The sequence below is a fragment of the Heteronotia binoei genome, chromosome 10, assembly GCF_032191835.1.
Source record: "Heteronotia binoei isolate CCM8104 ecotype False Entrance Well chromosome 10, APGP_CSIRO_Hbin_v1, whole genome shotgun sequence".
Classification (NCBI taxonomy): Eukaryota; Metazoa; Chordata; class Lepidosauria; order Squamata; family Gekkonidae; genus Heteronotia; species Heteronotia binoei.
Window position 1 is genome coordinate 3,117,921 of NC_083232.1, and position 17,049 is coordinate 3,134,969.

Sequence of the window (17,049 nt, forward strand, 5' to 3'; positions counted from 1 at the left end):
ATCTACAGGCTCTGAGCCGCTCCTTTGCCCAGTGCCAAGAAACCACCCCAGGGAGGGAGGGAGGGAGAAAGAAGAGGGTTCCTCCTCTTCGGGCTGCTGCCCTCCCAGCCTTATTGTACCCTGCCCTTCCCCGGCTCCATCCCCAAATCTCCAGGGATCCCCAAATCTCAAGAGGCGGTGGGCTCTCCTTCCGTGGAGGCTTTGCAACAGAGGCTGGATGGATTAAATTAAACTAATAATGCTGCATTAAAGATGTATTCACTAAACTAATCATAATAGGTGGCCTTCTGACAGCAATGAGGATCCTGTGAATTTAGGGGGAGGTGCTTGTGAGTTTCCTGCATTGTGCAGGGGGTTGGACTAGATGACCCTAGAGGTCCCTTCCGGCTCTGTGATTCTATGTTTAGCCTGAAGAGGAGGCGGCTGAGAGGTGATAGGATCACCATCTTCAAGTGCTTGAAGGGCTGTCCTAGAGAGGATGGGGTGGAATTGTTTTCTGTGGCCCCAGAAGGTCGGACCAGAACCAACGGGTTGAAATTAAATCAGAAGAGTTTCCGGCTCAACATTAGGAAGAACTTCCTGACTGTTAGAGCAGCTCCTCAGTGGAACAAGCTTCCTCGGGAGGTGGTGGGCTCTCCTTCCTTGGAGGTTTTTAAACAGAGGCTAGATGGCCATTGACAGCAATGAGGATCCTGTGAATTTAGGGGGGAGGTGTTTGTGAGTTTCCTGCATTGTGCAGGGGGTTGGACTAGATGACCCTGAAGGTCCCTTCCAACTCTGTGATTCTGTTTAGCCTGGAGAGGAGACTGCTGAGAGGTGATAGGATCACCATCTTCAAGTACTTGAAGGGCTGTCCTATAGACGGTGTGGAGGTGTTTTCTGTGGCTGCAGAAGGTAGGACCCGAACCAACAGGTTGAAATTAAATCAAAAGAGTTTCCAGCTCAACATTAGGAAGAACTTCCTGACCGTTAGAGCGGTTCCTCAGTGGAACAGGCTTCCTCAGGAGGTGGTGAGCGTTCCTTCCTTGGAGGTTTTTAAACAGAGGCTAGATGGCCATCTGACAGCAATGAAGATCCTGTGAATTTAGGGGGAGGTGTTTGTGAGTTTCCTGCATTGTGCAGGGGTTGGACTAGATGACCCTGGAGGTCCCTTCCAACTCTAGGATTCTATGATTCTCAGCCTGGAGTTGGCAGCCTTCTGGGTCTGATGCAGCAAAAATAAATGGGCGTCTTGCATACTGTTGCCAACTTGCAGGGGGCACATGGAGATCTCGCACTTATTACAATTGATCTCCAGCTGACCAAGACCGCCCCCCCTGGAGAGAATGGTCGCTTTGGAAGGTAGATCCAGTGGCAATAAACCCCTCTGAGGTCCTTCCCCTTCCCAAACCCCACCCTCTTCAGGTTGCACCCCCCAAAAAAATCTCCAGGTATTTCCCGAGTCAGAGTTCGCAACCTATGAGTCCAGGGGAAGAGGTGGTGGAATGGAAAGATGTAATTCCGGGAGATATCTGGGCCTCACCTGGAGGTTGGCAACAGCAGCTTCTACTGTAAACCCAACGTTTAGCTGCAGAATCCAGCCCCAGCGGATTTCCCGACTGAGCCTTATGCATTAAATTCAATCCCTTCTCTCTCAGCACTTTGCATGGGCAGGCGGGACAAAACGCCAGTTTTCTATTAAACTATGCGTTTGTAGTGAACGCCTTTTGTCGGAAGGTGGCGCTGCCGTGCCACAGAAGGGGCCCCGGCTGCCTCCTCACGACAACCACGAAGAGTAGCAGGATGAGCGCCCCTTGAGCGCCCTCTTGCGTTCTGGCGCCGCCATAATTCTGCCAGCCAAGCGGGCTTTTTCAAAGACTCTTGAATAAAGTTTTGAGTGCAGGGGAATCTTTTAACACCAGGGGCTGTTTTGCAGAAAAATAGGTGGTGGAGCTCATTCAGAGATTGTTGTGCAGCTGCACCTACTATTCAGTGGACAAGGTAGCTAGGTGGGAAGGAGAAGGGGGAACCCTCAGAAAGGTTCAGGAGCTGTGCTCCTGTAAGCGCCTGCAGAATTCAAGGCCTGTTTAGGACCAACAGCGGGCCCCGTGGCGCAGAGTGGTAAAGCAGCAGTACTGCAGTACTGCGATTTGAACTCTCTGCTCACGACCTGGGTTCGATTCCAGCGGAAGCTGGTTCAGGTAGCCAGCCCAAGGTTGACTCAGCCTTCCATCCTTCCGAGATCGGTCGAATGAGTCCCCAGCTTGCTTGGGGGGGATGCGTAGATGACTGGGGAAGGCAATGGCAAACCACCCCGTAAAAAGTCTGCCGTGAAAACGTGAAAGCAACGTCACCCCAGAGTTGGAAACAACTGGTGCTTGCACAGGGGACCTTTCCTTTCCTTTCTTCAGCTTCTATTACCTGTTGTTGGACCTCCATAGCAGCCGGCTGGCCACAGTGTGAGTCAAGATGCTGAGCCAGAAGACCGCTAAATGGACCACTGCATGGATCCAGTAGGGCTCTTCGCTTCTTATTGGGGAAGGCCTTTGCTTCTATGCCGTCTTTCTTTGGCCCACTCACAGTAACTGGTTGGCCACTGTGTGAGATGGGATGCTGGACCCTCACTGGTCTGATCCAGCATGGCTCTTCTTATCTTCTTATAGGGGAAGGTCTCAGCTTCAAGCGGCCCCATGGCGCAGAGTGGTAAAGCAGCAGTACTACAGTACTGTGATCTGAACTCTCTGCTCACCACGACCTGAGTTCACTCCCAGCGGAAGCTGGGTTCAGGTAGCCGGCCCAAGGTTGACTCAGCCTTCCATCCTTCCGAGGTCAGTCAAATGAGCCCCAGCTTGCTGGGGGGGAAGCGTAGAGAACTGGGGAAGGCAATGGCAAACCACCCCGTCAAAAGTGTGCCGTGAAAATGTTGTGAAAGCAACGTCACCCCAGAGTCGGAAACGACTGGTGCTTCCACAGGGGACCTTTTCTTTCCTTTTAGCATTCAGCGGCCCCGTGGTGCAGAGTGGTAAAGCAGCGATACTGCAGTACTGTGGTCTGAACTCTCTGCTCACGACCTGAGTTCAATTTCGGTGGAAGCTGGATTCAGGTAGCCGGCCCAAGGTTGACTCAGCCTTCCATCCTTCCAAGGTCAGTAAAATGAGTCCCCAGCTTGCTGGGGAGAAAGTGTAGATAACTGGGGAAGGCAATGGCAAACCACCCTGTAAAAAGTCTGCCGTGAAAACGTTGTGAAAGCAACGTCACCGCAGAGTCAGAAATGACTGGTGCTTGCACAGGGAACCTTTCCTTTTTCTTAAGACCAACAAAGTTTATTTCTGGGAATACCCTGGATATATCTCAAATGTGCCACCGGACTCAAACTTCGTTCTGCTGCTTCAGACTGACACAGTGACTCACCTGAATCTATCTGCTTGGAGCATCTGAAGTTCTTTGAACTACACCCGACTGGTCTTCAGCTTTGTTAAGAACACAAGAAGAGACTTGCTGGCCAGATGCAAAGCTCACTGCTGCTTTGCAATCCTGCTGCAATTAGATTCAGAGGTAGAAGAAGATAGATAGATAGATAAGATAGATAGATAATTTTATTTATATCCCGCCCTCCCCGCCGGAGCAGGCTCAGGGCAGCTAACAACATCATTCAATTTCCCTTATACAAAAGACAAGGTTACATTAACATTAAACATTAAAAATTCTGATAAGTTTAAAATCACTTAATTAAGTTGATAAAAGTGCTAATGCTAATTGTGCTTTTATAAGACATTGGATTTATATCCCGCCCTATACTCTGAATCTCAGGAGTCTCAGAGCGGTCACAACCTCCTATACCTTCCCGCCCCCACACACAACAGACACCCTGCGAGGTGGGTGTGGCTGAGAGGGCTCTCACAGCAGCTGCCCTTTCAAGGACAACCTCTGCCAGAGCTATGGCTGACCCAAGGCCATGCTAGCAGGTGCAAGTGGAGGAGTGGGGAATCAAACCCGGTTCTCCCAGATAAGAGTCCGCACACTTAACCACTACACCAAACTGGCTCTCTGTTAGAGCTATGGCTGACCCAAGGCCATTCCAGCAGGTGCAAGTGGAGGAGTGGGGAATTAAACCCGGTTCTCCCAGATAAGCGTCCGCACACTTAACCACTACACCCAACTGGCTCTCTATTAGAGCTATGGCTGACCCAAGGCCATTCCAGCAGCTGCAAGTGGAGGAGTGGGGAATCAAACCCGGTTCCCCCAGATAAGAGTCCGCGCACTTAACCACTACACCCAACTGGCTATTAGAGCTATGGCTGACCCAAGGCCATTCCAGCAGGTGCAAGTGGAGGAGTGGGGAATCAAACCCGGTTCTCCCAGATAAGAGTCCGCGCACTTAACCACTACACCCAACTGGCTCTCTATTAGAGCCATGGCTGACCCAAGGCCATTCCAGCAGCTGCAAGTGGAGGAGTGGGGAATCAAACCCGGTTCCCCCAGATAAGAGTCTGCGCACTTAACCACTACACCCAACTGGGTCTCTATTAGAGCTATGGCTGACCCAAGGCCATTCCAGCAGCTGCAAGTGGAGGAGTGGGGAATCAAACCCGGTTCTCCCAGATAAGAGTCCGCGCACTTAACCACTACACCCAACTGGCTCTCTATTAGAGCCATGGCTGACCCAAGGCCATTCCAGCAGCTGCAAGTGGAGGAGTGGGGAATCAAACCCGGTTCTCCCAGAAAGTCTACACACTTCACTACTACACCCAACTGGCTCTCTATTAGAGCTATGGCTGACCCAAGGCCATTCCAGCAGCTGCAAGTGGAGGAGTGGGGAATCAAACCCGGTTCCCCCAGATAAGAGTCTACGCACTTAACCACTACACCCAACTGGGTCTCTATTAGAGCTATGGCTGACCCAAGGCCATTCCAGCAGCTGCAAGTGGAGGAGTGGGGAATCAAACCCGGTTCTCCCAGATAAGAGTCCGCGCACTTAACCACTACACCCAACTGGCTCTCTATTAGAGCCATGGCTGACCCAAGGCCATTCCAGCAGCTGCAAGTGGAGGAGTGGGGAATCAAACCCGCTTCTCCCAGATAAGAGTCCGCGCACTTAACCACTACACCCAACTGGCTCTCTATTAGAGCTATGGCTGACCCAAGGCCATTCCAGCAGCTGCAAGTGGAGGAGTGGGGAATCAAACCCGGTTCCCCCAGATAAGAGTCTGCGCACTTAACCACTACACCCAACTGGGTCTCTATTAGAGCTATGGCTGACCCAAGGCCATTCCAGCAGCTGCAAGTGGAGGAGTGGGGAATCAAACCCGGTTCTCCCAGATAAGAGTCCGCGCACTTAACCACTACACCCAACTGGCTCTCTATTAGAGCCATGGCTGACCCAAGGCCATTCCAGCAGCTGCAAGTGGAGGAGTGGGGAATCAAACCCGGTTCTCCCAGATAAGAGTCCGCACACTTAACCACTCCACCCAACTGGCTCTCTATTAGAGCTATGGCTGACCCAAGGCCATTCCAGCAGGTGCAAGTGGAGGAGTGGGGAATCAAACCCGGTTCTCCCAGATAAGAGTCCATGCACTTAACCACTACACCAAACTGGCTCTCTATTAGAGCTATGGCTGACCCAAGGCCATTCTAGCTGCTGCAAGTGGAGGAGTGGGGAATCAAACCCGGTTCTCCCAGATAAGAGTCCACGCACTTAACCACTACACCAAACTGGCTCTCTCTTAGAGCTATGGCTGACCCAAGGCCATTCCAGCAGCTGCAAGTGGAGGAGTGGGGAATCAAACCCGCTTCTCCCAGATAAGAGTCTGAACGCTTAACCACTACACCCAACTGGCTCTCCAGCAAACTGGAGAGAACTCTCTCTGCCATACTTTCATCATATTATGGAAAGACAAGCCTCCCTCAAAAAGACATTAATGCTTGGAAAAGTTGAAGGCAGCAGGAAGAAGACGACTGCAGATTTATACCCCGCCTTTTTCTCTGAATCAGAGTCTCAGAGAGAGTTACAATCTCCTATATCTTCTCCCCCCCACAACAGACACCCTGTGAGGTGGGTGTTGCTGCATCGTGGTACAACTTTAAATCAGGCAATTGGAAACCTCCCCTTTCTTTTGCATCAGTCAAAATTTTCATTTTAATTCTTGGTTTTTTCCCAGCCCACACAAATTCTGAAATCCTCCTTTTGCCATTTACTGAATTGTTTGTAATCCTTCACAGTTGGGATTGTCTGAAACAAAAACATAATTCTTGGTAGAACATTCATTTTGATTGCAGAAATTCTGATTTTTCTTTATTTATATAAGATCCTGCCAATTCTCCATACTCTTTTATCTTACAAAGCAGCAATAGTGTTACATATATAGGATTTTCATTAATAAACATTACATCATCAGCAAACGCTCTATATTTATAGGAAAAACCTTTCAGTTTCAGTCCCTCTATCTCCTTATCTTCTTGTATTTGCATAAGCAAAATCTCTAGAGTCATTATAAATATCAATGGAGATAGAGGGCAACCTTGTCTCGTACCTTTGCTGATTATCATTTTTTCCATCAAATCTGCATTTATACAGAGTCTTGCTTGTTGTTCAGGGTATATTGCCTTAACCATTCTTATAAAATTTTCTCCTAATCCTAATTTCTCCATCACTGCAATCACAAAGTCCCAATTCACATTATCAAAGGCCTTCTCTGCATCAGCAAAGAATAATGCCACTTCTTTTTCAGGGTGCTTCTCATAATATTCAACCACGTCAATGACAGTTCTAATATTGTCTCTAATTTGTCTCCTGGGAAGAAAAGCTGCTTGCTCGTCGTTAATAAAATTGTTCAAAAGCTGTTTGATTCTTTCTGCTAGTATCCTAGCATATAATTTTTTACATTTGTGGTGTCTCTATCTTCTTTCGTTATCAACGAAATTACTGCTTCCTTCCATTTATTTGGCACTTTCCCATTCAGTTCTTATTATATTCATCAATTTTGGAAGTTTTGGTACTAATGTCTCTGCAAGGACTTTGTAAAATTTTGCTGTAAAGCCATCTGGACCCGATGCTTTCCCCAATTTCATTGAGTTTATTGCTGCTTCAACTTCTGTTTTTCCAATTGGTTCATTTAAGACCTTTTGCGTATTTTCTGTTAAGGGATTTACTTGTATTTTCTGTAAATAAACATTTATTTTACTCTGCTCCACCTTTTGACATTGGAACAACTTAGCATAATATTTATACAATTCCCTTTTAATTCCTGCTTAATTCTTTGCCATCCAATACAATTTTGTTAATAAATTTACTCTCTTTTTTTTTTCATTTGCCAAGCCAGGTATTTTCCAGGTTTATTTGCTCTTTCAAAAGATTTCTGTTGCAATCTTTTAAGATTCCATTCTACTTCTTTATTTAGCAGATGTCTTAACTGGTTCTGTAATATTGTTATCTCCCTTACAATTTTCTTTTTCCCAGGTCGTTTTCTAAGTTCCTTTTCCTTCTTAGCAATCTCTTTTTGGATGCCCAACATTTGTTTCTCTTTTGCTCTTTTGTCTTTATTATTCAATGTAATTAAAATGCCTCTTATTACAGCTTTATACGCATCCCACACCGTTTGGAATTGTATGTCCTCTTTTTCATTTATTTGGAAGAAAGCTTTAGTTTCTTTTTCTAAAGACGCCACCATATCTACTTTCTGTAGTAAATCTTCATTTATCCTCCACCTCCTAGTCTTTTTGGCATACTTTGCCGACCACATTATTGGGTTATGATCTGCCCCCACTTTAGGAAGAATCTCTATTTTTTTCATCATAAGTCCAAGATCTTTTGTAGCCCATAACATATCAATCCTTGAGAAAGAATGATGTCTTGCTGAAAAAGTGTAATCACACACCATAGGATTAAATTTCCTCCAAACGTCTTCCAAACTTTCTTGATTCACTAAGTAAAAAAAAGAAAAGACTTACCGTATTTGCCGGCGTATAAGACGACTTTTTTGCCCTGAAAAACATGCCTCCAAGTGGGGGGGTCGTCTTATACGCCGGGTGCACTTCAGTTGGGATAGACATAGCTGCCCATAGTGGCCTTCCGATGCTCGCCCGGCACCCATAGTGGCCTCCCGATGCCCACCCACCTCATTCTACATACCGTCCAGTATCGCGCGGTATCCAACGCGGCTGCGGCGGGTCATCAGCGTGGCTGTGGCGAGCATCAGCAGGAGACAGGGGTGCCAGCCTTTTCGGCGTGACCGGCCCGTTCTGCTCGGCGGGAAGCAGCGGCGCTTCGGCCCGCCCCTTGTCTACGCGGAGCTCGCACATGTGCACTTGCGCACTAGTGCCGGTCACAGGGAGATGCAGGGGCGGGCCGGAGGCGCTGCGGCCGTACAATGGTGACAATGACAGGTATTGTAATGGCACTAATACTAATGGGGGGTTGTCTTATACGCCGGCAAATACGGTAGGTAATTTCCCTTTATTTCTTTTTCCAGATCTGTCTAAAATATTTTTTAACTGTTCCATTAAAATCTCCCATCACCATTATTTGTTCATATACCACTTGGTCCAATTGCTGTACAATTTCTTTAAAGAAAGAATCCTTTGCCCCATTTGGGGCATACAATCCCACTAACAATGTCTTTTTGTCATTTAGTGACACTTCCACTGCTACATATCTTCCATCATCATCTTTAAAAACCAATTTTGGGTTAAGTTCCTGTTTTATTAAAAAAAAATCACTCCCCCCTTTTTTTTCCTTTAGCCAATGAAAAAAATTCTGTACCCAATTGCTTGTTCCATAGAAATTTGTAATCCATTTGTTTAATATGCACTTCTTGTAAACAAATTATATTACATTTTTTGCTTTTTAATCCAATGAAATGTAGCCTTTCTTTTTTGCGGTGAATTTAGTCCATTTACATTCCAAGATAATAATTTGTAATCCATAATGATTCTTCACTTATTCTGTATCCCCAAAATCCCTATGTTCCTGAAAAAATCTCCTTTGGTCTTGGACATTGTTAATTGTAATCCTCTTTCCTTCCAATTCAAAGCTTAGACCTTCTGGTAATATCCATCTGTATCTCAAACCTTTGTCACATAGTTTATCAGTTAATTTCTTGTACAGTCTTCTGTCATTTATAACCTTTCTTGGCAGCTCTTTCATAATTCTCACTCTGCTTCCTTCTACCTCCATTGCTTTTTCAAATTGTTTACTTAAAAGTTTTCCAACCATGTCTCTTGATACAAATCTTACTACCACATCTCTTAGTAGCTTATTTTCTTTGCATACATTGAATTGACCCTGTATATATATAGTCATAGGCATAGCTAGATTGATCAAGATCCATCTCCAAGAATTCAGCAATTATACCTATTATATATGTCTTCAACTCAAATTCTTCATTTTCAGAGACTCCTCTCAGATGTACCTGCTTCTCCATTATCTTAGTCTTGTAGAACTACTTTCTCCTGCAACTTAGTAATCATGGAATCTTGATCTTTTACTTTATTTTCAACTACATGCACTTTATTTAACGTTGCTTGTGAGTCTTTTTGGAGATCCTCAATTTCTTTTTTAAGTTCTGTCTTCACCGCTTCGGCACTTGATTTAATGTCTTTTCTCAGTTCTTTAATATTTTCAGTTATTAATTCTTTCATCACTTTGATCAGTCTGGCCTCCATGGCTTCAAGTTGTTCATTAACTTTGGCCATCTTTATCTCCTCCAAAGACCAGGCCCTCGGATGAAGCTTCGGTTCCCTCTTATGTTCAGACATTACTGTCCTCCCATTATAAATATAGGCTCCAAAGTTGGTCTCTTCAATTCAAAATTGAAATACAGATTCTGATAGCTTGAAACACGCCCTTTCCAATGAGCCCAAAATCGCCGTTCTAGGAGCTTCCTAACTCCAGATATTAATTTTTAAAGTTTCAACTTATTAAAAATGGCGTCCGCGATTTTTTCTGGCTCCTTTTTAAAACTTTTTTTCCTTTTCTCTTTGAGCCCACCAAAATTAATTCTAATTATATAGTCCAATGTGTTTCACCTTATTATAACAATATCTGCCGGCTCCATCAAGTTTTAAAATCCCATTCTTTTTTTTAAAAGTTTTTCCAAGTTTTAACGGTAAAACAATTTTTATTATTCATCAACATTAATCAATAATCATCCAAAAATAAACATCAAACATATTGCATCACATTTCCCATCTCCCTCCGCCCTTTTTATGACTTCCCCAGTGCATTCAACTTAAAATACAAAAAGAATAAAAGGTAATATTAACCTATTAAGAACCTTCTAAAAACTTATAACTATAATAAAATACAAATAAGAATAAAATTACTTATTACTATTATTTTCTATCTTAATTAATAGTCTTATAATATTACTATACTTAATTTTCGGTGTTATCTATCTTAATTGTTATCTATAAATCCCCATCCTCACATGCAAAAAACACTGTATATTTCCATAATTTTACTTTATCTGTAGTTGACATTTTACCCTAAAAAAAAGAAAGAAAAATGTTAACCATTATTAAAAATCACCAAATGTCCTTTCACCTTCCACTGTTTTTCAACATACTTTTGAAATTTCTCCCATTCCCTGTTATACTTATCTATATCAAGTTCTTTTAAAGTTCTAGTAAGTTTGTCCATTTCGCTCCAATGCATAACTTTCATAATCCAGTCCCATTTTTCTGGTAATTTATTTTGCTTCCACAGCTGCACATATAATGTCCGTGCAGCCAAAAGCATGTACCAAACCAATGTTCTGCCTTGTTTTGGAAAACTTTCCATTTGTAATCCCAACAAAAAGATTTCAGGTGCTTTCTTTATATTTTAACCCAAAATCTTTGAAATTTCTTGCTGAATCATTTGCCAAAATTGTATAGCCTCTTCACAAGTCCACATGTGATAGAAAGATCCTTCATGTTTTTTACATTTCCAACATCGACCAGACATCTGGTTGTTTATTTTCAAAAGTTTCTTAGGAGTCATATACCATCTGTATAACATTTTAAAAGTTTTCTTTGGTTCTTCCATAGATATTCCCATTGTTCCATCTGAATATCTTTGTTAATTGCCCTCTTTATCATTTGAGATGTAATCACTTCATCCTCTGTAGACCATTTCAATAATAATTTATATACCTTTGAAATTATTTTTTCATTATCGCCAAACAGCATTCTTTCCAGTTGTTTGATCTTGTCTTATTCCTTCATTCCTAATATCCTGTTCAAGCAGACTTTTAATTTGTTGCAACTGAAACCAATTATACTTATAATCCAGTTCTTCCACTGATTTTAATTCCACCTTGCCGCCTTGTATTTTTAGCAATTGTTTGTATGATATCCGTTTTCCTTCCTCAATATCAGAATATAACTTTATTTATATTTATTTATTACTTCGGTCGGCAGAATCCAAAGCGGTTTCCTCTCATCGCCATATTTCTTGTATTTCAACCATATCTTTAACAAATTACTTCTTCTATACCACTTTGCAGTCTTAGCCCCACCAGCTATATGTAGTTCTGCTCACTGTACCTCATTCCTCGCCTGAAGAAGTGTGCGTGCACACAAAAGCTTGCATTCTGAGAAAAAGTTTAACAAAGCCGAAGTCAAGTTGTACCTTTAAGACCAACCCATTTTTATTTAGAACGTAAGCTTTCGTGCGCTCTTAAGCACACTTCATCAGACGAGGAATCCAGCACGGTGAGCAAAGCCATACAGAGCTGAGCAGAGCCACACAGAGCTGGTAGGCAGTGGCCCAGAATGCAACATGGGACAGATTTAAGAACCAATGACAGCGAAGTAAAATGATCTGGTAGGCGGTGGTTGAGAAGGTAAGATGGTACAACGGCAGAATAGTACAATTAACAAATTGAGCAAACCTTTGATCTGAGTAGCATGAGCAGGAGGGACGGTGGCTCAGTGGTAGAGCATCTGCTTGGGAAGCAGAAGGTCCCAGGTTCAATCCCTGGCATCTCCAAAAAAGGGTCCAGGCAAATAGGTGTGAAAAACCTCAGCTTGAGACCCTGGAGAGCCGCAGCTTCATATGTTCATATGAGCATGTAAAAGCAACAAAACAGCAGGATGCAGTAAAATTTTTAAAAGTTTGTTGGTCTTAAAGGTGTACTTGATTCCTGCTTTGTTCTACAGCCTGGGACGTTGTTTGCAAACAGCTCCTCCCTGCTCTGTCTTGCAAAGGGACTACACCGCAGGGCTTTTCGCAGAGGAAGGCCCCTAGGCGCCCGGACGGGCAGCTGCCTGCAAAGCTCTCTAGCCGTTGCAAAGGCCAGATACACCTCCGACCAGCAGGTGGCGCAGGCAACGCGGAGAGGAGCTGCCCGTCTCGGCCAGAAGCGGCGCGCCGGATGACGACCCGGACCAATCGCGTCCCTCCCTGGCCCAGCCGCGCAACCTCGCTAGCCAATGGCGGCCCACAGGCTGCATAAACTCACTCTTGTCCGGGCTGCGCAGGCGCGTCCCAGCTTTAGAGGCAAGCCGTCCGCGCGGGCTCCAAAGCAGGGCCCGGGGAGCATGCGCACTGGCGGCCCCGCGTGAAAAGGAACAAAATGAGACTTTTGAAAATGTGGAAGGGAAATGCGGGCTGCGCGCCGGCTCCGCTTCCTTAAGCGTGCATGCATTTTTGGAAGAAGGGAAGTCCGATCGCAGCCCCAAAGAAAGTTGGCGCTGGGCTGATCCCATGAAAGCCTTGAGCTTCTAGTAAAGCAGGTCCTTTTTTGTCGAAGAAGCCCAGCAGGAGCTCATTTGCATATTAGGCCACACCCCCTGGCGCCAAGCCAGCTGGAACTGCGTTCCTGTTCAAAAAAAGCCCTGGTCCTAACAGTTGGCCATGTGGATTTTCCTGTACCTGCCTGGTTCACAGGTGCATTTTAAGTGCTTCCAAGATTACGTGTGAATGGACCCCTGTGCAGATTTTACGCTATTTGGCTTGGGTGCGAAGGGGATTGGGAATAGCCAAAGAAATGGTGACTAGGAACGAAGCTGGTTCGGTCCTTGCATCTGTTAAACATCTTTATTACACTCTGTGCTAGTCTGCTGCTTGCCCTATGCCTGTATGTATGGGCTGGCAATTTCCCTTGTATCTGAAGAAGTGTGTGTGCAAAGCAAGCTTGAATAAAACTCTGTTAGTCTTAAAGGGGCCTCACTGGACTCGAATTTGTTCTTTTTTTAAAAAGCAATCAGATTTCTTTATGTACTTGCTTTGCCAGCCAGGAAGCATAGAATCATAGAGTTGGAAAGGACCTCCAGGGTCATACAGTCAACCCCCTGCACAATGCAGGAAACTCACAGACACCTCCCCCTAAATTCACAGAAACTTCATTGCTGTCAGATGGCCATCTAGCCTCTGCTTAAAAACCTCCAAGGAAGGAGAGCCCACTACCTCCCAAGGAAGCCTGTTCCACTGAGGAATTGCTCTAACTGTCAGGAAGTTCTTCCTAATTTTGAGCCAGAAACTCTTTCGATTTAATTCAAACCATTGGTTCTGGTCCAACCTTCTGGGGCCACAGAAAACAATTCCACACCATCCTCTCTATGACAGCCCTTCAAGTACTTGAAGATGGTGATCCTATCACCTCTCAGCCACCTCCTCTCCAGGCTAAACATCCCCAGCTCCTTCAACCTTTCCTCATAGGGCTTGGTCTCCAGACCCCTCACCATCTTCGTCGCCCTCCTCTGGACCCGTTCCAGCTTGTCTATATCTTTCTTAAAATGTGGTGCCCAAAACTGAACACAAGACTCCAGGTGAGGTCTTACCAGAGCAGAGTAAAGCGATACCATCACTTCATGTGATCTGGACACTATACTTCTGTTAATACGGCCCAAAATTGGATTTGCCTTTTTAGCCACCGCATCACAACGTTGATTCATGTTCAGCGTATGATCCACTAAGACCCCCAGATCCTTTTCGCACATACTACTGCTAAAACAAGTCTCCCCCATCCTATAACCATGCCTTGGATTTTTTGTATCTAAATGAATAGGACTCATCTACTGGGGGGTGGGATGTCAGGGTCTCCTTGGAGGAAATCTTATTTTCATTGGTGCATGGCTGGGCAGCAAATTTAATTCTTGGCAGAGCTTGGCCACCCTCCTTTATCATAGCCTCTCTACACCCCTACGCTACACAAACCCCACCCTCTATTTGCATGTATTTGTGTGTGTGCATATTTCTGCCAATCAATTAATCAGCCCCCCCCCATGCAAAACAGCGGCACAGCACTCCTCCAGTTTAGCAGCCCAAGCTGAAACAAGATGTGATGTGTTTGCATAACTCCCCCAGGTTAGTTCTTTTGTCTCCGTTACATCAGGTCTTATGCATTCCAGATGGCACTGCACCTTTTGCAGCAGATGTGATGGTTGTGTCATGCTCAATCTACATTCCAGTGCTGAAAAAGGAGATGTCAAAGACTGCAGCAACGAGCAGCCTATTGTATTAATTTCTCATGCTTGTCAAGACACTCCAAATCTTACAACATGCTTGTCCCACAGCAAATAGAAAACTGGCTGACCTGTGCTCCTGAAACACTTGTGTGCATAAACCACAAGAAGTCTTGTAGCCCCTGGGAGAATCATTGTGACATAGGCAGGGGTGGGAATGTGTTTTAAAAGGTAAAGGTAGTCCCCTGTGCAAGCACCGGTTGTTTTCGACTCTGGGTGAGGTTGCTTTCACAGCGTTTTCATGGCAGACTTTTTACGGGGTGGCTTGCCATTGCCTTCCCCAGTCATTTACACTTCCCCCCCAGCAAGCTGGGGACTCATTTGACCCACCTCGGAAGGATGGAAGGCTGAGTCAACCTTGAGCCGGCTACCTGAACCCAGCTTCCGCCGGGATCAAACTCAGGTCGTGAGCAGAGTGTGTTTGGAAACCTATAAATACCCAAAATGTCACTATGGCCTCAAGAACTTTACAGCTGCCCTGTTGGACCAGAAGGATCGTTCATCATGGTCTCTGAGATGGACCCCAAAGGGTTACAAGCAGGCCTTTTATGGACGCTCCCAACACTGGTATTAGAGTTGACAGCTCGAGGATGGGAAATTCCTGGAGATTTGGGGGTGCAGCCTGAGGAATGCAGGATTTGGGGAGAGGAAGGACTTCAGACAGTATAACGCCATTGTATCTATCCTCCAAAGCAGCTGTTTTTGAATCATAGAGTTGGAAGGGACCTCCAGGGTCATCTAGTCCAACCCTCTGCAAAACGTAGGAACTTCACAAATACCTCCCCTCCCCCGCACACACACCCTTTCTGACCTGTTTTTCATGATCTGCCTAATTCACAGAATCAGCATTGCTGTCACATCACCCTCTAGCCTCTGTTCAAAAACCACTGAGGAACTGCTCTGTCTGTCAGGAACATATGAACGTATGAAGCTGCCTTATACTGAATCAGACCCTGGGTCCATCAAAGTCAGTATTGTCTTCTCAGACTGGCAGCAGCTCTCCAGGGTCTCCAGCTGAGGTTTTTCACACCTATTTGCCTGGACCCTTTTTGGACATGCCAGGGATTGAACCTGGGACCTTCTGCTTACCAAGCAGATGCTCTACCACCGAGCCACCGTCCCTCCCCGTTCTTCCTGATGTTTAGCCAAAAATTCTTTTGAATTAATTTCAACCTAATGATTCCGTTCTGACCTTCTGGGGCCACAGAAAACAATTCCGCACCCTCCTGTATATGAGAGCCCTTCAGGTACTTGAAGATGGTGATCATAGCTTGGTTTTCTCCAAGGGAACTGATGTCTGAAGTCCAGAGATAAGTTGCAATTCTGGGAGAGCTCCAGGCCATACCTGGAGGGTTGCTAACCCTAGCCAGTAACCAGGCACCGCCTCCGATGATGGAGTTTCCATGCTGATAGCCGTCTGTTGGCAAGCTCCTCCCCAGACTTGTAAGCCAATGAAACGAGTGACCATCTGGTGGGTAGGGTTGCCAATCTCCAGGTGGGAAGTGCAATGAGAGAGGTCACTCTGTAAGACTAACAACATAAACCCAAAGGGTTCCTATGACCCACATTACTATAATAATAAATCAAAAGAGTTTCCGGCTCAACATTAGGAAGAACTTCCTGACCGTTAGAGCAGTTCCTCAGTGGAACAGGCTTCCTCCTCGGGAGGTGGTGGGCTCTCCTTCCTTGGAGGTTTTGAAACAGAGGCTAGATGGCCATCTGACAGCAATGCGGATCCTGTGAATTTAGGGGGAGGTGTTTGTGGGTTTCCTGCATTGTGCAGGGGGTTGGACTAGATGACCCTAGAGGTCCCTTCCAACTCTATGATTCTATGAGTTAGAGCGGTTCCTCAGTGGAACAGGCTTCCTCGGGAGGCAGTGGGCTCTCCTTCCTCGGAGGTTTTGAAACAGAGGCTAGATGGCCATCTGACAGCAATGCAGATCCTATGAGTTTAGGGGGAGGTGTTTGTGAGTTTCTTGCACTGTGCAGGGTGTTGGATTAGATGACCCTAGAGGTCCCTTCCAACTCTAGGATTCTATAAAACATGCATTTACTACAAGAAAGACAGGCAAAAACTACAATCCTCCATATATAGCCACTGAAACTCAGTCCAATAATAAAATCGTTCATAGTGATCGCGTAGATTCCAGTAGAGTCAACGCATGCAGTCGTGTTCCAGTGTCATCAAATCCCACGGGGAAAAAGATGTGTGCAACGGGATAGATGGTATTCCACTTCCAGAGTTGCTCTGAGCCATTTGAGCATTTGCCTGTAAGAAAGGAAGCCAGGAAATGTTTTCTCCCTCATAAATTTATGTACTGAAATGATGTCTTCATTGATGTTATGAAATAAAATTAGAACCTCGTGCCTGAGGAAATTTATGAAACAGGAAGTGGAATACCGGCTGTCCTGTTGCACACATATTTTCCCCATGGGAAGATCCTGTGAATTTAGGGGGATGTATTTGTGAGTTTCCTGCATTGTGCAGGCGGTTGGACTAGATGACCCTGGAGGTCCCTTCCAACTCTAGGATTTGATGACATTGGAACATGACTGCATACGTTGACATTATTGGAATCTATGTGATTGCTAAGAGCCCTGTGGCGCAGAGTGGTAAAGCTGCAG